This window comes from Vulpes vulpes, chromosome 15 (genome assembly GCF_048418805.1).
Source record: "Vulpes vulpes isolate BD-2025 chromosome 15, VulVul3, whole genome shotgun sequence".
In the NCBI taxonomy this organism is placed as follows: domain Eukaryota; kingdom Metazoa; phylum Chordata; class Mammalia; order Carnivora; family Canidae; genus Vulpes; species Vulpes vulpes.
In genome coordinates this window covers 50,605,375-50,630,578 of record NC_132794.1, presented here as the reverse complement: position 1 = coordinate 50,630,578, position 25,204 = coordinate 50,605,375, and the positions used below count along the sequence as shown (strand labels likewise).

Genomic DNA, 25,204 nt, shown 5'->3' with positions numbered 1-25,204 from the left:
AGTAAGTAGGTTAGTTAATGAGGTTATGGTGTTAGGTGTTGTTTCCCATTAAGATACTCTACTACACATGCATTTTGGGGAAAACGTGTATATCCTCTAATATTTTGACTTGATTTAGTTTGATTTCATACATGGTCTGCTATCCACAAGCTTTCCTGGTGCTCCTTTTCCTGGGGATGAAAGCCCTACAGGATTATGTGAATAGCTGTCCAACCCCAAAGCTGATTTCTCCAGGTTGGCATCACAAACCCTGAAGGACTACTTTATTTATAGCTGCAGAAGCTAGTTCTCTTGACTAGGCTCTTTAGCCTCACAAATATTAAGAATCCAGAAAAATCAGTATTCTTTTCTTATAGCAATGTCTTTAGGAGATAGAATCTTAAGCTCAGAAGTCAAGCCTCCCATGGCTCACATCTGCCTGGGGAGATAATCACCTCACATGATGTCTTGTTGACATGGTTGTCACATTGTTTTGTTACAAGAGATCTTGGTTGTGGAGTGAGGTCAGTAAGGTTAATAATGTAGGTGTGGTTTTTAGTTCAGAGGGGCAACTTGACAATAGCTTCTATTTTTAAATGTACTAGGAGAAAGTATATTGTATTCATAGAGTATGTGTTTTATTATTAGTGACTTGAATGCATCCTTGAGCGTTTTCATATACCCTAATTATTTCTAGTACTACAGATTCCATTTTCTACTAGGTGACAGTGTGGATGCAAAATTGTGAATAAGGAAGCATCAAATACAATCAGGGTGACTGGATTTCAGCTCTAGTGAGTAAAATTTAAACTTTCTCCCCTCTGTCCTCCATCTTTTAAGATGAAAAACTTTGGAATATACTCTAATGTTGTGTTCCTGCAAAGTTGGCAAAAATTGCTTACTCAGAATAGTTTGGTTGAACTCACAAAGATTATCTTTTTAGATATTGTGGAATCTTTTGTGATTCTATACAGAGTATTCAGGGTTGTTTAGATGCGGTTTCAATGCCAGAAATAGTGTTACAACTGCTTCTCTGGCAAGCCTGAAACCAGCCCATGGCTGGCCTCTCTATGGTAGTTGCAAGAGGACAAAGATAATGCTTTCGTATCTTGGATACTGGTAAGCTTTGGCAACAAACAATCTCCATATCTCCTAAGGGAGTCAGCCTATCAAGCTAATTTTGAGGAAAAGAGAGTAGAATGATGGCTATGAGTCAGAATAGGGGCCAAGATTCCCAATGTTGCTTCTTTTCCTCCATTCTCTAGAACTGAGGACTGCACTTTGTTTTAACAGTGTCTTTTTGCATAATCATGTGATGGGAATTCCATGTGTGTCAGAGAAATTAGTTTGACCTCCCTTGGGAGGTCATAGTAGAAGGCTTTGGTTTGGTACTCAAAATGTAGTTTCAGGATCAGCAGTACCACATCATCTGGGAGCTTGTTAAACTCCATAAACTCGGGCCTCATCCCATACCTGCTGAATCAGAATTTCTAGTTTAACAAGATCCCCAGGTGATTTTTATACCTTTTCAAATTTGAGAAACACTGACATAGGGAGTTATGGCTATATATTTTTACTGGTCATGACCCCACTATTTTCCAAGCTTTTTTGATTGTTAAAATGGTTGTGAACATGTCAGAGCTACCAGAATTACAACATATTGGTGTGAGGGAGGTGTTTATATGTGGGGGTGATGGGCCTTCCATGCAGAGGCCATATAATACCCAGCATAAACAGTTCTGATGATATTGTTCTTAATCTGGGAACATGAAGGATAGTGTCATATTTTTGATATCTGACTACTGTCTTGCTCTACTTGGATAGAGACATCAAGAAGGTGGAAAACAGTTCACAGTTCTTTATAAAACACACACCTTTACTGTAAATAGCAAATAGTTGATTTTGGAAACAAAAAGGGCAATTAAATTTTTGTTTTAAAAAATTGAATATAATTGACACACAAAAAGGATGCTTTTAAAATAAAGTTTCGTTTTTCATCAAGTTTGTAGATTTTTTTTGGGGGGGGAAGGTCACTTTGTCTAAGTGTGCCTGATACAAATGTCTATTCTAATGTGTGATGTTTAAAGGAATTAAGTGAATGTGAAAAACCTAGGCACTAAGGTGTGGAGTAAGGTGTCCTTTAAGTCAGGGTTGTGGCAGGGTCTCTTTAGGAGGTATCAGGAGCATCAGGATCACTGGTGAGGAAGGTACTCTTGCAGTTGGGGCTTATAGTTATCCAACTCTGTGGGGAAAGGGAGACCCACGGCTTTGGCAGAAGCTCGCTCCTGGATTGCTTTTCGACTATCATCTCCTTTTGCTTTCTGTTCAGGGAAGAGTTAAATGACCAGGAAGAGTCACATAGGCATTGAAGCTTGGACTTTCTATTTTGTTTTTTTGTCACTCTGAACTTTTGGGAGTGTGGCATTTCTTTTTTGGCTGCTTTAGGCATCTGGCTCCTGCTGATGCATATACCAGAGGGTCAGGTCAGGCCTGTGTGCTGCAGGTCCTTTCTCCTGTACTTTAAGAAGATGACATTTTACATCAGAATGCAGTACACATGTCATTCAAAGGCCATTCTGAAGCTTCTGGAGCCCAAGCAATCACTCAGTTTGTCATGGCTGCAAATATTTGAAAAGTCAAATCCATGTATGGAACAGTTTGTTAGGCTGCTGGTGGAGGAAAACAAGAACAAATTGAAATTAGTTATTTGGAGGAATATTTTGGCATGGTTTCTCTGAAGTTGGGTAAACATAATTTGTCCATGTATCCATCTGGGCGCACAGTAGCAGTCCTTCTGCCCACAGAAATAATTTGTACACATCAGACAAGAGTCTGAATCTCCATGACATGGGTAGACTGTTACTGTGTATTTGTTTGTACACACTCATATATCATCTCTCTCTATAGTATTCAAGATAGAGTCTCCCCTGGGGCTACCTTGCTTTCTCCAGAGAGCTGTAGTCGGCTCTGGCAGTATATTCTACTTCTTCAAAGGCTAGTATACATGTCAGGCTGATGGGTGCTCTGCTTCTCGTCTGCCTGGCTTGGATGCTATCACAGCCATGGTATTCTAGGGCTTCAAATCTCACCTAGGGTAAATCTTATGGCCTAGACTTCTTGCTCAAAGCCTCCCCTAGAGAGCATGTTTGCAGAGGAAATTGACACCTTTAGAATTTTTCACTAAGCCTGAAGTTCCTATCAGGTGAGGGTAACTATTGCTTTTCTCTCCTTAGCTTTACTGTATCCTCACTCACCCACCTGGCAAAGTGATTTTTACCATTACTTCAGAGAACAAGGTAGTTTTATTGGACTTCTTATTCTCTCACTAGCTTTTATGGAGAGAAAAAAAATCCTGTCCCATAAACTAAAATTATAGCATTATAATGTTGCATCATCATATCATTTGATTACCCATTACAGTAAACCTATGAATAAACCCTTTATGACATCCTTTCTCTGCCTTTTGGCTGTTGATTTACTACCATGCATTTCATACTTTCCAAAGCAGGCCCCATACTTTATTGTCTAAAGCATCATAAGCATGAGATGTGGTGAGTGTCACTCGCTATCATCCCTCCTTCCTACTGTCTTTTTTCTTGCTTCTGGCATTTCCCAGTGAGTGGTGGACCTGTGTGACAGTTGGAATTCACAATGGTGACCTTGAGCATACACTTGTGGTTTATGAAATTGGTTGGCCAAGGACTGCCTCTTGAAAATTTCCTTCTACAAAATTTATTTCAAAGAAACATACTACTGGATCAATTCTTTAGTTAAACATTGGGGAATTTGCTTCAATATTTTTAAACATATAGGAAAAGTGCTGCATATGTGATCAAATAATTCAACTTGAATTAGAATGATGAACATAATTTACTCTCACATTTGTGGATGACATGTAGGTCAGCCTTCTTGGAGTCTGTTTTGGATTTAGGTGGGCTGTCAAGGTCAGCCAATGCTATCTTTGGCTACAGCAAACATATAGTTGGAGTGGCTAAGGCAAGAAGGGGAAGAGGATACGGCCATTCCTCTACTTCTGGGTTTCCAGTCAGTTATGCCAGGAAGAACAAGGTAGCTGAACTCTTGGGAAGCTCCGGAGCCTTTCCACATGGAATGCATTTGGAGAGGAAAAGAGAATTTAATGAAGGTCAGGAAATGTAAGCCAGAGAGAAGATGAGGTACAGGTAAATCAAAGCCTGGTTCAGCAACATCTGCCTGGGGTTTCTTCTTAAGTGTGAGGCTAGGGATGGGTGGGGGGTGTCATTCATGAAGTTATGCTAAACAGTCTGGGGAAACTGTGAGTCCTCTGGGGATATTTGTTAAACATGCGGACACTTAGGCCTGCCTCTCAGAGATTCTGATTCAGTAGATCTGAGGTGGACTCTTGGAATCTGTATGTTTACAAGTGCTCCAGGTGAGTTTTATGATTGGGTAATTTTGAGAAGCACTCTGCTGCTCGACTATATTTATTTTGTTGGATGGAGCTCTGTGTTGGCTGGCTCCCTAGGGGTCAAGTGAGTGATGCATAGTGAATCACTGAATCATAGTATATCCACGGTATATCCATAGTAAATCCATGGGTATAATAATCTCATGGATACTTTCTTTTTTTTTTTTTTCATGGATACTTTCTAAAGAGGTCATTTCAATATGTCCTTCAATGAATTCTCCTAGAACAGTTTTTCAGCCCACTTGAAATTTGGTAGATGAACTTGGTCTGATTAAAGACAGGAAAAAGTGCATCTCTGAACTCCCTCTTCATCTTCCAAAATGTCTTTCAGAATATTGATGTACATATATTAGCAACTCACAGAGTAACTATTAGCTGTGAAATGAAACAGGAATCATAGGCTTTGGATTTACATTATGGACATAAAACTTTTAAATATGTGTAGCCTAAAATAACATATGCCATGGTCAAAAGAAAATGTTAAATAAAATGGAAAATAAAACTCTTAGATTCCTGTACACTGATGGTGGATGACTTGTGCATGGATCAGGGGTAGGGGAAAATGGGAGGGGTAGACAGAGAAACAAGGAAAACTGATGAGTTCTCCTAAAAAGAACCATTTATTCTGAAACTTGAACATGAATAAAGGTTATTCATGAAAAACACTGGAATATTTCCAACACCCTGGTAAGTGGAAATTTTGTGGTTAAGTACAATATTTATGTGTTAGTTAGGACTAGCTGGCTACACAGGTGTCTGAAGGAAACTTCTAGCCTTTGTAGAAAGAAGGGCTTTCTTGGGGCAGACCTGAGAACAAGAGAGCAACTGGGCTTCAGAGAGAGAATAGAACTAGGGAACAAATAGGAAGCTAGCACAGACCTAAGAGGTGCTGATGCTCCCTTTCCATCTGCTTTTGTGTTCATATCTACTTCTTATTTATGTACAGACCTGGTTTCTCTGTACTACTCTCCATTTGACAGAAAAATGACTACCTGATAGCACCCAACTTTACATGTTACAGTTCCAGCCTCATGGAGACATTGCCTTGGCTGTTCTCATGGTTCCTATTCCAAACCCACAGGAGGGGAGATCCGATTGGCCTGGTTTGAGTCACATCCCTGGGGTCATGGTAAACACAAGGCTGCTAGAGTCCATGTTTCTGGAGATGGGAAATGGAATATAGAGATATGATCCATGAGAAAGGAATATCCTTGTGAGATGATCTGCTTGCCCCAGAATACAGCCACTACAATATATTTTGTTGAAGATTTTTGTGATTATTGTTTTCAGTGGGGCTAGACTGTATCACTCCATTAAGTTATTCTCATGGTTGCAGTGTCTCATCACCACAATACTGCTTCCCTTCTGTGCTTTTACATGTGCTAACAGATTTATTTATTCCTACCCTTCTTCGCCTGACTAACCTTTATTCATGTTCAAGTTTCAGAATAAATGGTTCTTTTTAGGAGAACTCATCAGTCAGTTTTCCTTGTTTCTCTGTCTACCCCTCCCATTTTCCCCTACCCCTGATCAGATCAAGTTTTTTGGCATAAAGGAGGAAAGGAAAGAGAGTTTAGAAACAATGTATATCCTTGAAAGTAAGCTCTAGGCTCTGTACTGCCTAGCTAAGTTATTCAAGTCTCTGTGCTAATTCCTGTATGGAATAAAATGGGGCAAGATGGGGGGCTAAAACAAATACACAATTACTATCATATGTTGCAAAATAAAAGTTCCAGAAGAACAGCATAGAGAGAGAGAACATTTGATATGGGATCATTAAAGACTTTATGAAGGACATTTCACTTGAGACTAGCTATGAAATATAGGCTGAATTTCTGGAAGATGAGTTGGCACTGGAGAGAGGATTCTAGGTACAGAGATCAGAATAAATAGGAACACGGATGTAGCAAAATTCACAGTGTGCAAAACTCATTGCATTAGAACAGAGGGTAAAAGTGCATTAGGTACTTAATCTACAGTGGGTCACTTAGCTCATATCCTTTTATGGATAGAGTGAAGAAATCAGGCTGAATTCCATTGACAATGGGGAACCATTGGCAGATTTTGGACAGAGGAATTTTATATCATTAGAAAGTAAGTTCCACGAAGTCAAAAACCCATGTGTCTTTTTCTTAGAATTTTTAGGGTCTGTCATAGCATCTGACATTGAAAATGTGTGCTTAATAAATATTTCAGACTCCACAAAGGATAAGAACTATATTTTATTTTTATTTTTAATTTTTTAAAAACTTCATTTATTTGAAAGAGAGAGAGCAAGCGAATAGGGGTGAGGCGCAGAAGGAGAGAGAAAGTCTCAAGCAAACTCCTCGGTGAGCACAGAGTCTGACACAGGGCTCCATCTCATGACCCTGAGATCACAACCTGAGCGGAAACCAAGAATTGGTTTCCTAACCCACTTTGCCACCCGGGCATCCCCAGAACTATATTTTAGCAACATTAATCTAGCAGATACTATATAGAGTGAGTTTACAGGGGAATACCAGGAGCTGCGAGACCAATTTGAAGTATTGCACTATGAAAGTAGAATATGAAGGACAGACAGACACAATAAAGGGAAGAGACCCTTTCAGTGAAGGACTAGATTTCCAGAAAAGACTGCAGACCAAACAAGAACTACAAATTACTGTTTTATGAGAGATAAATATGAAATATTTAGTTCTCCTTGCTTTTTTTTTTTAATTTAAAAAAAGATTTAATGGAGAGAGAGGGTAGGAGATAGGGGCAAAGGAAGAAGGAGAGAGATTCCCAAGCAGAGCATGATACGATCCTGAGATCCTGACCTGAGTCAAAAACAAGAGTCAGATGCTTAACCGACCACACCACCCCAGTGCCCCAGTGCCCCTCGCTTTCTAAATTAAAAGTTGGAAACATTAAACCCAAATCAATCAGAAGAGATTTTTATAAATATATATATATATTTCAAGATCAGCTTCTCTTCCATCCCTGTGCCATATAAGGAGATTCTCTGTTGATGTTGCATAGACAATGTCAGGCCTGAGCTTTATCCTAAAATTCTTTCATATGTGTGCCTTTTTTTTGTATTTTTCCCCTCCTCTTTTCACTGAAGAGAAATGGGAACAGAGAGTAGAGGCTCAAGTAGCACACATTTGTAAAGCAAAACTGTCAGTTAACAGAACTTCCTGTGAGCAGAAGGAAATTAAAAGTTAAAACTGCCCTCCATGGCTACCTGGGTGGCTCAGTGATTGAGCGGATTTTGCCTTTGGCTCAGGTCGTGATCCCAGGGTCGTGGGATCAAGTCCTGCCTCCGGCTCCCCAAGGGGAGCCTGCTTCTCCCTCTGCCTCTTTGTCTCTCTGTGTCTCTCATGAACAAATACATAAAATCTTTTAAAAAATTGGCCTCCAGTTTCCTTTCTTAAAAAACAAACTAGGGGCAGCCCCGGTGGCGCAGCGGTTTAGCACCACCTGCAGCCCGGGGTTTGATCCTGGGGACCCTGGATCGAGTCCCACGTCAGGCTCCCTGCGTGGAGCCTGCTTCTCCCTCTGCCTGTGCCTCTGCCCTCCCCCTCTGTGTCTCTATGAATGGATAAATAAAATCTTAAAAAAAAATAAATAAACGTACTTAAAAAAAAAAAAACTAAAACAGTGAATAAGGAAAAATGAAATTTCGTGTTAAAAAATGAGTAAGGGGGATCCCTGGGTGGCGCAGCGGTTTGGCGCCTGCCTTTGGCCCAGGGCGCGATCCTGGAGACCCGGGATCGAATCCCATATCGGGCTCCCAGTGCGTGGAGCCTGCTTCTCCCTCCGCCTGTGTCTCTGCCTCTCTCTCTCTCTCTGTGACTATCATAAAAAAAAAAAAAAAAAAAAAAAATGAGTAAGGAAATAACTGCCATGTTTCTAAGGGTGTAGAAACGTGTGTACTTCCTAAAGCTAACCTTCATGAACTTATTAGCATTGTAGGACTCTTTCTGTCACTGATTCCCATCTTTCTCCATCATAAAATCCTATTCACTTTAATGTGCTGTGATTTTTCTTCTACAGTCTCTTGTGCTTAGAAAAGAAGAGCTAAGTTTGCCAGGAAAGGACTCAGTATGGACTTAACTGTGAGCCCTTGGCTAGGTACTGGTGATGGAGTCTTATAAATTGTTTGTTTCCTGTGCTTGAGGAATTTATCATCCTGGTTGAAGAATCAGGCCATCTGTATATATAATATATATGTATAATATTACAAAGCAGATGTTAAGTGCCAAATAAGCCTGATTTCGTAGTGTTTCATAAATGGATCAAAACCACCAGTCAGGTACACTGCACCACTTAAGTGGATTTAATTTATCATTTTCTGCTCCTTAAGGAAAACACTTAAGGATTTCCTAAAGATCTCATTGAGAGAGAAAATCATGTTTGACAAATTAAATAGAATACAATTATTAATAGCTTACAGTTGCTATAAATTGATCTCAAATGCTTGGTACTTGAATAATGAAACAGGTTCCTTGATTTATGTTGTAACTCCATTGCCAAGTGTTTCCATAGTTACACTGTTCTTTGTGCAAGGTCCCCAAGCTGGTTGTGTTAGTCTCAAATTGCCCATTTTCTCAGATTGCATATTTGCAGTCTTTAGCACTGGGAAGAATTTAGTAGTTGCAGTAAGGATTCATAGGGATCTTTTAAAACATTCAAAACAGGGAAGGTAGAGTGATTAAAATATAGCACTTTCTTTGGAAATGAGTACAATAAGACTTAATTTAAACACACACATCTCCAGGAGAAAATTGCAGTTATTCATCTCTCTGGTAATTCAGAGAAGGCTTCTGCAGCATTTTGTCTCTGGTAAAAAAGTATCTTGAGCTGACTGTTGTGGCTAAATATTGTATATGCTGAAAGATAGTTACACATCAAAATATAAACTCTGGCTATCACACGCATAATTAAGACTAGTATAGCATATATCGGGCATCTACAAAGAGTAGTACGCACTAGGTATTTTATTTATATCATCTGGATGATTTTATGGGTGAGTGTTCTGAAGCACAAAAAGATTAAGGAATTTACTTCTGGCCTGGAGTCTCATAAATGGGATCTAAAACTGTACCCTCCCTGATGTATTTGACATTCACCAATATCACAATTTTCAGATTCCTGGCATTGTCATAGTCCGCCTTTGGTATGAACTTCACAGTAGCCAAATTTAAAATGTGTATTGGCTGGAGTAGAATTTCCCTAAATCAGAGATTTAGTTCAAGTGAGCATACCTGTGAGGGTGTGTGTGTGCGCAAACACTCATGCATACACTGCTGAGGAACACAGTGTTGGAGGTTTTTCCTGTGTACTTTTAAGATAAAAGTAAGGGGGGGGGGAACAAAATTTTATTACGCTCTTATGCACAATCAGCTGCTTTTTCATCTCCTCAGCCCTTATGCACTTCTTGACTTACTGGGTTACATGTATTGTGGACATCCTCCAGTGAGATTCTTGTTATTCATTACTTCCTGATTATTTTCCTTTTGCTTGGTCTGATTGCTGAAAAGCAGTCAAATAAAATGCCACCTGTTAGAAAATGATCAACTGTTTAAAGGAAAGCCGGCATGCCTATCTGTTTATCTCCTGGGATCTCACGTTGCAAGGTGTGGTCAGTTCTACATTATGCATACGCTTACCTTTATAATAGTTTTTCATAGGGTTTTTTTGCTTTCTTATTTTAATTTTTTTTTTAATTTTTATTTATTTATGATAGTCACACACAGAGAGAGAGAGAGGCAGAGACACAGGCAGAGGGAGAAGCAGGCTCCATGCACCGGGAGCCTGACGTGGGATTCGATCCCGGGTCTCCAGGATCGCGCCCTGGGTCAAAGGCAGACGCCGAACCGCTGCGCCACCCAGGGATCCCACTTTCTTATTTTACATATAAGAATGGGCTGCTGGTTTCTTTTTGGGGTGGTGAAAGTGTCCTAAAATTTATTATGGTGACAGTTGCACAACTTTGTGAATACACTACAAACCATTTATTTGTATACTTTAAATGGGTGAATTGTATGTGAATTATTTCTCAATGAAGTTGTTTAAAAAGTTGTTAGATTCTTGTCTATCTTGTAAACTAGAACATAGGTAACTTCCTTGAAGAGCAGATTCTAGGTTTGTCTCTCCAAACCCTCAGCATCCATCATAAAAATTAGTGCATGGAGTACCTGGCTGGCTCAGTCAGTAGAGCAGGTGACTTTTTATCTTGGGGTTGTGGGTTCGAGCCCCACGTTTGGTGTAGAGATTACATAAAAATAAAATCTTTTTAAAAACAAACCCAACTAGCACATAGATGTTCACCAAATATTGAGTAATGAATGAATCCCTAAGTAAGTGCTATGTAATGTCCAGGATAAACTTTCTATACAGCAATCACTTCAATTATAGCCATGTTTAAAATCCTTGTAAATATTGGGCTTCCAATTTTTATCTTGTTTGTACATTCAAAAAAGTTTGAAAATTGCTGGCCTGGAATACTGAGTTTTATTCTTAAACACAATTGACCTCCTTCAGTGTTTGGAGTGGTGATAATGATGTGATGATGATAGCTAATATTTATTGAGTACTTTTTAGTCAAAGAGTTTTAAATATATATTAACTCATTTAATCCTCACAAAAATTTGCTGTAGGCTCTGATCAGATGAGAAAATTGAGGAAAATTTAACCTGCATGATGACATCATGCAGGTAGTAACTGGTAGAGCCAAAATTCAATGTGGCTCCAAAAACTGCACCTTTTTTTAGTTAATAGATTTTAGTTTTTGGAGCAGTTTCAGTATGGAGCAAAATTGAGTAGAAGGCACAGAATTCCCCTGTACCATCTCCCCCACTATACTTGCATAACTTCTCCCTTTGTGAACATCCCCCACTAAGTGGGGGAGTGGTAAATTTGTTGCAGTTGATGAAACAACACTGATACACCATAGTCACCCGAAGTCCATAGATTACAGTAGGGTTTGCTCTTGGTGTTGTAAATTCTGTGGTTTTGGAAAAACATGTAATGATGTGTGTCCACCACCATAGTGTCATACAGAGTAGTTTCATTACCCTAAAAATGTAGTGTGCTCCACCTAAAAACCCACAGTTTGAACTAGTACACTAGGTTGTCCCTTAATGTTTAATTCCATGTATTTCAAAACTTCCTTTCCTGTTTCCCTCTGCATTCACAGCATGTGTCAACTGCACTGCTTTTATATTTTTTATCTAATATTGTTTTTAACTGATATATTTTTCAGTTTTCTGTGAACCCCACTTATTCTATGTGATTATAAAACCTGTGAGGGTAGGGACTAACTCTTTGTCTTTTTAACCCTGACGCTGTGTGGCCCCTTATATTATAAAAACCATGAATGGTGATTTTGTATGGTGAATGGAGATCCTCTTCATAGTAGTACTCTGCTAAGGCCATATGCCTTTCACAATGCAGATGTTTAATAAAATATATAGTTATTGTTTTTTTAATGACAGACTCATCCTTCTCCCTCATCCTTGACAGTTCTACCCTTTAAATACCTCCACGTTCTATCAATAGGCCAATCTCCCTTTTTAAAAAGTGTGGTAAAAGATGCATAAAACTTACCATTGTAATCATTTTAAAATACACAATTCAGGGATGCCCTGGTGGCTCAGTTGGTTGAGCGTTTGCCTTTGGCTTAGCTGTTGATCCTGGGATCCTGGGATCCATGTTGGGCTCCCTGCTCCATGGGGAATCTGCTCCCTCTGATCCTTCTACCCTCTCCTGCTCTCTCTTTTTCAAATAAATCTTTGAAATACAATACACAATTCAGTGTCATAAAGTACATTCACCATGCTGTGTAACCATCACCACTATCTAGCCCCAGGACATTTTCTTTCTTTTTTTAAAAAAATAATTAATTAATTAATTTATTTATTAATTTATTTATTTATGAGAGATGAGGGAGAGAGAGAGAGAGAGAGAGAAAGAGAGACAGAGACAGGCAGAGGGAGAAGCAGGCTCCATGCAGGGAGCCCAACGTGGGGCTCAATCCCAGGGCTCCAGGATCACGCCCCGGGCGGAAGGTAGGCGCTAAACCACTGAGCCACCCAGGGATCCCTTGCCCCAGGACATTTTAATCACCCTATAAGGAAGCAGCACCACATGTATTAAGCATCATTCCCTGTTCTATTACCCCACAGCCCCAGGGAACCACTAATCTGCCTTCTGTCTCTATGGACTCACCTAATCTGAATATTTTATATCGATGATATCATGTAATATATGGCCTTTGGTTTTGATCTTTCACTTGGCATAAAGTTTGCAAGGTTCATCCATGTTGTAACATGTAATGCTTCATTCCTTTTAATAGCTGAGTAATATTCCTTTGTATGACTATACCACATTTTGTTTTTCCATTGATCTGTGAATAGATGTTTGGGTTTCCACATTTTGGCTATTGTAAAGGAAGTTGCTATGAACATTCATGGACAAGTATTTGATACCTGTTTTTAGTTCTTTTGCATGTGTATCTAAGAGTGGAATTACTGTATCATATGGTAATTTTATATTTAGCTTATTGAGTAACCTCCACTATCCTTTTTATAATGTTATATTGTATAACACATATAGATAGTGCTACTTGTATTGCAATTAAACACCTCCCTTTCTCTCTTTACTATAGCAAACTGTTCAGCAGGCCTTCTCAGGCTTACCTTCTAAACCCTTCTTTAGAATTTCCACTTAAATCATTAGACTCTGAGTATATCTGACGAACCACTTGCTAATTATGTGACTTGAGCAAGTTATTTAACCTGAATTTTAATTTTATTTAAAAAATTTTTTTGAAAGACTTTATTTATTTATTCATGAGAGACAGGCAGATACATAGGCAGAGGGAGAAGCAGACTTCTGCAGGAAGCCTGATGTGGAACTCGATCCCAGGGCCCTAGAGTCACACCTGAGCCAAAGGCAGATGCTCAACCACTGAGCCTCTCAGGCACCCTTTAGTTTTATTATTGATCAAAGTGGGGAATAATCTCTATGTGGAGTTTTCATAATAATTAAGTGAGGTAATACATATAAAGCTCTTAGCTATGTGCTGGCACATAAGGGCTTAATAAATCTAGCTATTATTAATAGTCTTCTAACTTGTCTTTCTTCCTCATGTTTGGTTTCTTCAAATCCATTAGCCATACTGCTGCCAGAATAATTTTTCTAAAATACAAATTTGATCATGTTGCCTCCCTACATTTTTTTCCAGCTTCATTGAGGTATAATTGACAACTACTCCTTTACATCTTCTTATAACTCCATGCCTACAAGATAAAGTCCAAACTCTATAGCTTGATTCAAGACCCTCTGACTTGGCTTCTCATGTAGCCCATGATATTTTCAAAACCAGTATCTGCATACCCAACATCCACAGGGTTCCCATAGTGTCAGGTCATATGTTTACTCTAATGTTTTTTATTTAATTCTATTTTGGCCTCTAAGGAATTCCCTTTTTTCTTGAAAACTTAGCTTTGTATTTAAAAGGGTGTTTGTTATATTCTGAGAAGGTTGGGAAGGTTTTTCAGATTATTTGGTCCACCTTATTGCCAGAAATAAAAAGTCCTTGTTTAAGTTCTAATCTTATTTCCTAGCTTTCTTCTTCACCTCTCATTTAGAACAACTCCGGGGCTAGAATTGGGTTCAATTCATCTTCATATTCCTAGGGTCTGGGGCAGAGTGCTTATACAATATCCGTTTAATGAAGTAATGCATATTCTCCAGGCTACAATGTTTATTTGGAGTACTTGTTCACTTTTAAAAACTCAAAAAAAAAAAAAACCTAATGCCTACAGTTGTTAAATAAGAATCTATATAAATTGCAGCTGCTGAGTGAAGTTTGTGCATATGGGAACGTTTTCCTGTGGCCATGTTAGATTTCCATGGGTAATCGCTTTTTGCTCAGATCACAGGCATTTAAGTATCCTGATCCCTGGTTTATACATGTTGTTTCTCCAGATTGTGTACTGTAGTCAAAATCTTTAAGCAGAATTATAATTTCTATGGGAATGATGACCTCTGAGTTTTGTAACTCAGGAAAGTGTTCTTAGAGTTGCTGTCAATTATTCACTAGAGACATAATAATTAAATGAATGTCTTATATTTCTATAGTTCTTTCAAAAGAACAACTTTATTGAAGTAGAATACATACCATACAATTCACCTCTTTAAAGTGTAAAATTAAACAGCTTTTAGTACATCCACTGAGTTGTATAGCCATCACCACACTCACATTTAGCACATTTTTAGTACTCCAAAAAGAAACCTTATATCTGTTTCCAGTCAGTTCTTAGACTCTTCTTCCCTTCACTTGGCAACCACTAATGTACTTTCTGTCTCTTTAGGTTTTCCTATTCTGGACGTTTCATGTAAATAGAGTCATGCAATATGTGGTCTTTTGTGTCTGGCTTCTTTTACCTAGCATAATGTAAATTAAGATTCATAATGTAAAATAAGATTCATCCACATTGTAGCATGTATCAGTACTTCTTTCATTTTCATGGCTTAATAATATTCTATTGGATGGCTATTCTACTTTGGGTCAATCCATTCATTAGTTGATGGCTAAATTGTTACTACATTCTGGCTGTTATGAATAATGTTGCTACAAATATTGTGCACAAGTGTTTGTGTGGATACATATTTTTATATCTCTCCAATATATATCTATGAGTGGAATGGCTAGATCATATAGTACTTCTATGTTTAATCATTTGAGGAACTGCCAGCCTGTCTTTCCATAATTCTTTTAACTTAAAATAATAGTTATATCTACTCATTTATCTTTATAATATCTTAGATATTTAAAGAATTGTAGTCTCCATTTTAGGAATCAGAAAACCAGGGTACAGAAAATTGAAATTGTTTGCCTGAGGTCACACAGTTAATAAGAGGCATGTCTCCTAACACCTGTGGTGGCCATCTTTCTCTTTGAGCTTCTAGCTGTCATACATATCCAGCTACAGATATAAGGTGGGGAAAATATGGCTGAATAGCAGTCCACTGAAAATATTAAGAAGTATAAATCTTACAAGTTAATCTAATCTTAGTTGTGTTAAGAGAAACATCCAAATGGATGTTTGGAACAAGGAGGATATAATCCTATTCCTAGCTCTTAACTATCCCATGGCTAACATGTTAGTTTCTATCTGGGATGATATATTTTCAGGTACTGTCAAGCTGGAGTTTGTTCAGATAAGAGCAGCCAATGAAATGATTAAACACTATGATATAGGAATAAGGCTAACAGGTGATTAGCCTGGAGAGGGGAGAAAACTTACAGGAATGTAATAGCTTCTTCCAGTAACAGAAGATGTATCATGTGGACCATGTAGAAGAAAGGTTTAGATCTGTGCTGTGTTGTCCCAGAGGGAAGAAGCAGGAAGTTGCAAGAAGATAGATTTGTTTCAACATTTATATCTGAATTCATATCAGAATAATTTCTGAAAATTAGAGTTAGTTGAAAATGAATTGGGCTGCCTTGGGATTTCACAAAAATTTTAAAATCAATAACAGTATCCAAACAGCAAGATGACAGCTAGTAGGGGATTCTATGATAATTATTCAGGCATCCTAAGGTTGCATTACATAATTTTTAAGGTCTCTTTCAACCATGAGAAACTAATTTTTTGAAGTGTAAAGAATGCAAAGGTGGAAGGAGATTACAATTTGCAGAATGGTGGGTATGTATAACGTCAGGATGAGTGAATCATTATCCTCTTGACATTTGGTAGTCAAATCATAAAATTTGAGAACAGTGAGGGACCTCATTGATTACTTTGTCTATGCCCCCTCATTATATAGACAAAGGCACCCAGATACAGACATTATTCAACTTGGCTGGTGTCAAATGCCCAGTTATGGCAGAATCTGGATGAGACTCATCTTGTTTTAAAATAAAAGAATTATTCATTTTAACAATTAAGAGAAAATACAAATAACTTACTGCATAGAAATACAAATCCAAGACTAGGTTATGACTAGCTGCTTAATGTATTATTAATGAAAGCTAGATATGTTCAGGATGTCTTTCTAACCTTTAGAGGACAATATCAAAGAGCGTGAATGACAAGCTTTACCACAAAACTTACTCTGGTCCCGCTGTCAGAAGATATGAAACTGAATGAACCATTGATTTGACACACTATGGCCTTTTAAACTGCTCTATGTCTTTATGTTTTTTCTCTCTTTGCTTTTTGTCATTGTTTTTGAATGTTCTATTATTTTCATAGTTTGATCCCACTGATCTTGTTTTATTCCAGGTTCACCTTTATCTCAGCGTCTTTAATGTCTAACACAACAAATGCAGTAAACAGTAAACCATTCAAGGCTTTTAAAGCTGATAACAGTAAAAATACTAAAGCATTCAAGAACAATGAAATAAAAGCAGTAGGGAGAAAAATCCTGGGCTTGGTTGAAGCTTGGCAAGAGGCATGTCAGCCCAGTCATGAGGCCTGTGCAGGACTGCTGAGGTAATCAGGTTGGATACAGATGTGCTAGCAATTCTGTCTTCAACATAGTATGAAAATGTTGTAACAGTCAGTAACCATATATGGTTGCCACGAGAAATGGAATCTAACCTTGATCATTGTTTTGAGTATTTTAAAAGGATTTTCTCAAATCATTTTTCTTGCTTAAAATGGATGATATTTTTTAAAAAAATGAATGCTGTTTAGGGTACTGGGAACATGTTGACTCACTCTACTCTTCTCCTTGGGATTGCATATCTTCATCTTCCCCATGGCATCCTGAAGAAAGGATAGTTTGAATACATCCAGTTCCTTTTCATTGTTTTATTATCACATGAAATATCCTGTGATATTTATATATGCCCACATAGGCCCAATGATTTTTTTTAAAAAGGTCATTTTAATCTGTCTTTTAAAGCATATAATCAGAAAGTGTTTGAGAAGCTTGTCATAAATTATGAGCAGTTTCAGTGAGTCACTGACCAAGTATCTCCAGCCACAAAATCCTGTGAAATTCAGTCTCATAATTGCATCACACTCCTTTTTTTTCTTTTTTTTTTTAAGATTTTATTTATTTATTCATAGAGACATAGAGAGAGGGGCAGAGGCACAGGTAGAGGGAGAACCAGGCTCCATATAGGGAGCTTGATGTGGGACTCGATCCAGGGTCCCCATGATCAAGCGCTAAACTGCTTCACCACCGGGGCTGCCCTTGCATCACACTCCTTTGGTACCATTGTTGGAGTTGGAATTCACTGGGGGAAACACTAACTTAATTGCCAAACTTTATCTCTTCTGCTTTCAGCACACCTGCAAAGTACTTATCATAATGAGAATTATGCTTGTTCCAAGGAGAGGCTATCCTTGTGAATTAGGCAATTAGCCAATGTCCCATATCTTATCTTTCATTCCCAAACCTACGAATTTTCTTTTCCAAGTACTGACACTTGTGAGCTTGAAAATTGAAGTATATGTATTTCTTTGCTTGTTATCTCATCACTGCATAATATGACCTTCAGCTATGCTTTCAGGAAGCGATTATATATGTCTGGGTTTAGAAAAATCTGCATAATGCATGTGGAAACTGATTTTTTAAAATAAATTTTAAAAATCCATCTCAGAGTGTTTCTTGGTACATGAAACTTACTTCAACATAAGTAAAAGAACACTGGAATGAAATTTGTACAACACGTGTTTCTGAAAAGTCAGCACATTTGGCTGTCAATTAAGGACAAAATCACCAGAAATAAAACACTAGTCCCTCCACTGAGGAAGATTGATTGTCACATACCAAGAATCCTGGCTGATCTAGAATAGCTCAGTATAAGGAGTGGAGAGGATCTCACCACCAGAAAAGTCACCTGAGAGTACTTTTTAAAATACATTTGTTTGTTTTTTGCCATTGCAGATTTATTCTTGATTAGTGGATGAGAGTGTATTTGAAGATTCACTGCAACCTTGAAACTCACTTTTTTTCTCTGTGTTCTGATGTGGGCTAGTGGGTAAAAGTGGACTTTATTTTATAGAGTTAACATGAGCAAGAGAAAACATTCATAAAACTTTGGTCTTGGGACGCCTGGATGATTCAGCAGTTGAGCGTCTGCCTTCGGTTCAGGTCGTGATCCCGGGGTCCAGGATTGAGTCCTACATCTTGTGGGGCGCCTGCTTCTCCCTCTGCCTGTGTCTCTGCCTCTCTCTCCCTGTGTCTCTCATGAATAAATAAATAAAATCTTTAAACAAATAAACAAAAATCTTTGGTCTTAAGAATGGCCATTTAGGAAAGTTAAGTTGTTATGTTGTCACCAAAGTACCAAGAAAATTAAAGAATTTATAAGAAAAGCAGATTTCATAGTAACTTTAAAGCCTATTGCCATTTCTTGGATCACAAAAGGCCTTAGGATATTGGTGTTGACGTTTTGGGTTCACTTTCCTTCCTCATTGTCCTCTGAGGCTGTGTATGTGCAGCAGATGGACCAGATTGTGGCACAGCTGACCCATTAATTTTGACCATATTCATTATTAAAAACTTCCATTGGTTGTGTGGCAATTCACATCAGTCCCAAAGATGGCCAAAATTAATGGATTTTTCAGTACCTTATAGGCCATTCATTTATGGCACAAAAACAAAGACAAAATGTCAGTTAAGAATTCTATTTGGGGAGAGATATAAATCAGTTTGAGCATAATATTTAAACATATACTAGTAATTTATTAATCCCCTGAGTTCTTAAGCCCAGAGAAAGAATCTCAAAGGATCTTAGTAAATGTGAAATGTATTATAAGTAAAGGAAAGGAATGGACCATAGTTCATTTTTGTATGTGAAAGAATATAACTAGTGACTTCTTTGTGTTTATTATTACTCGCTTATTGCTGGATTCCACCTAATAGTCTCTTTGTTTCCTGGAACAGACAATCTCAGGTCTCTCAAAGAATCCTAGTGCTCATTTGCTTTTCATTACGTTAAGACGGTGATCTTTGTGGTAACACATTCTTTCCTAAGTTTGTAGTTGAGGGTTTTAAGCAGTCAGTAAAGACTGAAAATAAAAGGAGAGAAAATCCAGAACAAGCTGTTCAAAACTAATCAGTAGGAAATTATGTAAACTTAATTAACTAGGGCATCCAGGGAAGGGCTATAGAATATAATGAAATATTTTTGAAATGAGGCAAAGCAGCCAAACTAAAACAGGGTTAGTTGAAGTGTTTCCAAAAGGAAGGGAGGGAATATCCTCCCTGCATAAGGAACATTGCTTGACCTTGTACCTTATTTTTGGCTGTGAAGCTCTGTGCCAGGGTTGTCAAGAAGTGACAAGTGTACGAGCAGAGTCTGGAGCTGAATGAACCAAAAAAATGGCAAGTTCTGGCTTGAACTTTTTATTAGATGGTGTTCATGTAGTAAAATGGATTCTGAAATACATGATAGTATAGCTGCAAACCTCTGACCTCTCATTTACAAATGAGCCAAAATGATTAGTCAGGATTTAGAATAAATCTGTAAAAATTGAGTCTAGGTACACCAGATGGAGAAGGTTCTCTCTCTAGTGCTCAGATTCAGTTCAATTTTTATTTTTTTATTTATTTATTTTTTTTTCATGGACCAATCTAAGTTATTTATTTAAGCCATCTCCTGCCATAAGCAAAAGGATGGAGGATCAGTAAGTATACTGGTCATCAAAGTAAGGAAGGTGAGCTTAAGGTCCCATATACTTTTCTGGTCCGTGTGCAGAGTCATGGTCCAAACCAGTCCTGTGGTCCCCACTGGGTGCTGGTCCAGGTTCTGTTTATTCATCTTCATAGCCGGTTGGAAGTGGGTTCACGTGAGAGTTATGGAATAGAGTATGATTACCATCTCCCCAGGGAAAGGGCTTGGACCTGATGCGGAGATGGGGGTAGGCGATGAACTCAGGTCTCTCGTGCTCTCCGTGATGCGACTTCAGGAAGACGTTCAGCATGCCCACTCCCACGCCAGGGAGCGCTACGAAGTAGGTGAGGGCCTTCCACATGCGAGCTGAGCCCTCCTCACCGTGGGCGCCGCTCGACATGGACCGCCCCAGCTGTGCCCCGGACCGACCTAGCAGCCCAGAGAGCCGGAACACAGCCGCCGCCGACGCCATTTTCGACCTGGACCAGTTCAATTTTTAAATTCCTACTTAAAAACTTTATTTTTAAAAATTCTTAACATTTTAATTCCAGTTGGTTAATGTATAGTGTTATATTAGTTTCAGGCATACAATATAGTGATTCAGCCCTTCCATACATCACCCTGTGATCATTACAACAAGGGCATTCCTTCATTTGCATCACCTATTTCACCCATCTCCCACCCACTTCCCCTATGGTAACCAACTGTTTGTTCTCTATGGTTAAGAGTGTATTTCTTGGTTTGTCTCTCTTTTTATCCCCTTTGCTTGTTTTTTTTTTCTTTGCTTGTTTGTTTTGTTTCTTAAATTCCACATATGAATGAAATCATTTGGTATTTGTCTTTCTCTGACTGACTTATTTTGCTTAGCATTATACTCTCTAGGTCTATCCATGTCATTGCAAATAGCAAGATTTCATTCTTTTTTATGGCTGAATAATATTCCATTGTGTGTGTGTGTGTGTGTGTGTGTGTGTGTGTGTGTGTAATTTTATTCTTTTTTTAAGAGAGAATATGGAGGATAGAGGCAGAGGGAGAGAGACTCTTAAGCAGACTCCACATCCAGTGCAGAGCTCAACACTGGGCTTGATCTCATGACCCTAAGATCATGACCTGAGCCAAAATCAAGAGTTTGAGCCTAACCAACTGAGCCACCCATGCGCCCCCTCATCTTCTTTATCCATTCATCAATCAATGGATACTTGGGATGCTTCTATAATTTGGCTATTATAAATAATGCTGCAACAAACATAGGTGTGAATGCATCCCTTTGAATTAGTGGTTTTGTATTTTTTGATTATGTACCCTGTATTGTGATTGGTGGATCATAGGGTAGATCTGTTTTTAACTTTTAGAGGAAACTCCATACTGTTTTTCAAAGTAGCTGTGCCAGTTTGTCACAAACAGTGTAAGAGGGTTCCCCTTTCTTCACATCCTCACTAACACTTGTTTCTTGTGTTGTTGATTTTAGCCATTCTGACAGGTATGAGGTGATCTCTCATTGTAGATTTTTGCATTTTCCTGATGATGAGTGAGGTTGAGCATCTTTTCATGCGTCTGTTGGCCATCTGTTTGTCTTCTTTGAAGAAATATCTGTCATGTCTTCTCATATTTTAATTGGATTATTTGGGTTTTGGGTGTTGAGTTATATGAGTTCTTTATATATATTGGATACTAATCCTTTTTGGATATATCTTCTGTCTCTCTGGGACCTGCTGTGAGAGGAGAGAATAATCTCCCCACTGTGTGTTCCAGGAGCTCTTCAGATTGCTGTTTCTACCACAATGTCTGTGTGTTGTTTCCTTGCCTCCTCTCCAAGAGCAGGGCAGTGCCCTCCTGGCTTTATCCCAGTCATACCCACTGACCTTTAAAACTCCAGGCTATAAGCCCTGCTGGTTCCAAGAACTCATGAAATTCAGGCCCTGTCATGTTCCAAGCAAACTGATGTGGGAATTTGTTTCCCCATGTACTCTCCTGTGTGTTAGTTTGTCTCTTGGCCTTGTCTGTGACTGCAGCTCCCTCCCCATTACAGCAGCTATGATCTGTTTCTCTCTCAAACTGCGTCTCCTACTTACTACCTTCTTCATTGTGGCCTCTTCTCTACCTTTAGTTGTAGAGTTTCTCCTGCCAGTCTTCAGGTCAATTTCTGGGGTATTTAGGTTGATTTGATAGTTATCTAGTTGTATTCAATGGGAGGAGGTGAGCCTAGGGTTCTCCTTCTGTCACTATCTTCCCCAGTTCAGTTTTTAAATTATTTTTTATTTTTATTTAAATTCAATTTGCCAACATATAGTATAACACCCAGTGCTCATCCCATCAAGTGCCCTTCTTAATGCCTGTCACCCATTCACCTCGTCCCCCACTTCCTCCCCCTCTGCAACCCCCCTTTTTTTTTTTTGTTTCCCAGAGTTAGCAGTCTCTCATGGTTTGTCTTCCTAGTTTTTCCCCACTCAGTTTTTATAAATATTTGTTGAACACCTATAAGAGGTGTTGTCCCAATGCTGCATGGGACAAATAGTTGAGTAAGACATTTATTCCATTGTCCTTTAAAAGCTTACATGTGGGGCCACCTCTCTGCCTCAGTCAGTAAAGTGTGTAACTCTTGATCTCAGGGTCATGAGTTCGAGTCCCATGTTGGGCATAGAGACTACTTAAAAAAACAAAAAAACAACTTATCATCTGTTATAATGAGACAAGTACACAATTAGCAAGCATACCAGGCAGTGGTACAAAATAATACCCCTATGTCAGAAGACTCTTAAATATCTATCTCTAGTCCTGTCTTCTTTCTTGAGCTCAATATCTGAATAGCCCACTGCCTGTTGGACCTCTCTCATAAATTCTTTTCCCCAATTTAAAAATTTGTGATAAAATACCTATCACATAAAACTTACCACCTTGGGCATTTTTAAGTGTACAGTTCAGTAAGTATTAAAGACATTCATAATGTACAGCCATCACCACCATTTATCTCCATATAAATTTTAGGACAGTGACATGCCTTTATTTGTGATCATTGAACTATTTTATAGGAAGTCCTTTTTGACATTTTTATACAAAATCTTTTTTTGAGATAATCTTCTCTACCTTGTTTGAATTTAGGGTAAATGGCAGAGTCTGATCATTTGAGCCAGAATAAGGCTACGTGGGGTTCTTTAAACCCTAGAAAAAAAGTTATAGATATTTCCTTTCTAGAGTAATAGGGAGAAAAACTACATTAAAAAAATAAAAACCTGTTAACATGCCTTTTGACTTCTAAAAAATACTAGGTGGAAAATAATCAGCATTTGACCTTAGAAAAGAATTTATATCTGTTGCCCCTCTGCTCCCATTTTCTCAATAGTCCTATTTTATTGCTTTGCAAATAGATAACTTGGGGGATTTTCTACATAGTCTATAACATACGCATGTAATATATAAGCTATAAAAACCTAAATCTTCAGTGGCTACCTTTTGTTGTTTAAGGATACATAAGTCATGATAACTTTTAGATAAATCTTTCTCATCTTCATAACCTTCATGAAGCCTAGCATAGGCTTACTTTCCATAGCAGATGTTTTATAATTGTTTTCTAATGAAATTTAAAAATTTTTATGTCTACTTTTCCCTGTCCAATAATAGGCAGTGTTTGAAGGAATTTTTCTAACTTATTTCAGCACATCCAGTCACTTAGTTTTCTCCCTTCTCTGTTCAAAGGAAAGTACTTATTATATTTGTTAATAATCACATTTTTTAATTTTCTAGACTCTATTTAATCATTCTGGTTAAAAAGTGAGAAGTTGGGGATCCCTGGGTGGCTCAGTGGTTTAGCGCCTGCCTTTGGCCCAGGACGTGATCCTGGAGACCTGGGATCGAGTCCCGCATCGGGCTCCTGGCATGGAGCCTGCTTCTCCCTCTGCCTGTGTCTCTGCCCCTCTCTCTCTCTCTCTCTCTCTCTCTCTCTCTCTCTCTCTCTGTGTGTGTCTCATGAATAAATAAATAAAATCTTAAAAAAAAAGGGAGAAGTTAATATTTTCCTATTAATATTTTCATTTATTTGAATCATCAAATTTCTTTTGGCCTTGAACTTCAGTCTATTTTTTTTTTAATCTTGCAGTTACTTACCTGATTATTTACTTTGTAATATAATATATGTAAGAAGTTATTTGCATCCCCTCTAGCAAGTAGAGTAAAATCAGATCTATTCTGGGGAAATTGTAGAGTGTTAGAGTCCAGCAGGAGCACCTCTGCCCTTCCTGCTGGGTCTAAGTGTCTCCTTTACATTCAGGACATGGTGTCTTCCTTTGGATTAAATCTGACTACCCACATATTTCATATTCAAAGTTAGACAAGTTAAATATTTGTAGGGTTTGAGTGAAAGTTAATATCTATCTTGCCATCTTTCTCTTGAAGTTAGTCACCAATCTACTGCAGAATGTCATTTGCTCATAAAAGGCAACAACCTCATCAATTTTACCTGATTAGTTTCCAGTAAGTTCCAAATTATGTAGATATTTAATTCTCTCTAACAGATTATTTAAGACAATCTGTTAACTCTAAAGTCCAATTTGAATTTTTTGTTATGAGTTATTGAAAAATAGTTGATGGGTTCACTGTATAGTTGATCTATTTCAGCTACAATAGCAGTGGAAAAAAAGCAAAAATTATTAAGAAATGAATCCTTTTACCATGCTAAAAAGGTATGAGCTTAGTACAAGAAATATATGATACTTCATTTTTTTAAAGGACCTGTGTTAGAATACTTCACATGAAAGTATTTAAGGTTATTTTTAAACATTCAAAGAAAGATCATGTGTAGACTTTTTTTTAAGATATGAATTCCTCCTTCAAAATATGTGTAATGGTTCCTAATACATGCATAAGTGTCAAGAATTGCTCATCCATGTGAAAAGATGTTCTTTCCCCCAAATCAGAGGTCTGAGGGACTTGCTAAGTGCATATCGACTGGGTTGCCATTGCTTAAAGCTTGGTTAAATCCTCTGGATCATGGAAAATTTCCAATTTTAGCAAAACTGAAATTTTTAGTCCCTGAAGTCTGCTTTATCATTATTGCCACCAAGTATCATTTATTTAGCATCAATACATGTGATAGTATAAGAGACCTAAGTATGTAGAAACTGTGGTATAGAGGTTCTTGGACCACTCCTTCACTTTGTTGGATGAATTTAGAC

At 38.1% G+C, this 25,204-nt stretch overlaps 1 protein-coding gene and 1 pseudogene across 6 annotated transcripts in view; one reads left to right on the top strand and one right to left on the bottom strand.

The window, feature by feature from the left end:
* FRMD5 (FERM domain containing 5) overlaps nucleotides 1-25,204 on the top strand; it is a 316,219-nt gene that overhangs the window by 101,853 nt on the left and 189,162 nt on the right. The gene's annotated exons all lie outside the window — the stretch shown is intronic.
* LOC140595620 (cytochrome c oxidase subunit 6A1, mitochondrial pseudogene) lies at nucleotides 19,955-23,259 on the bottom strand (annotated as a pseudogene).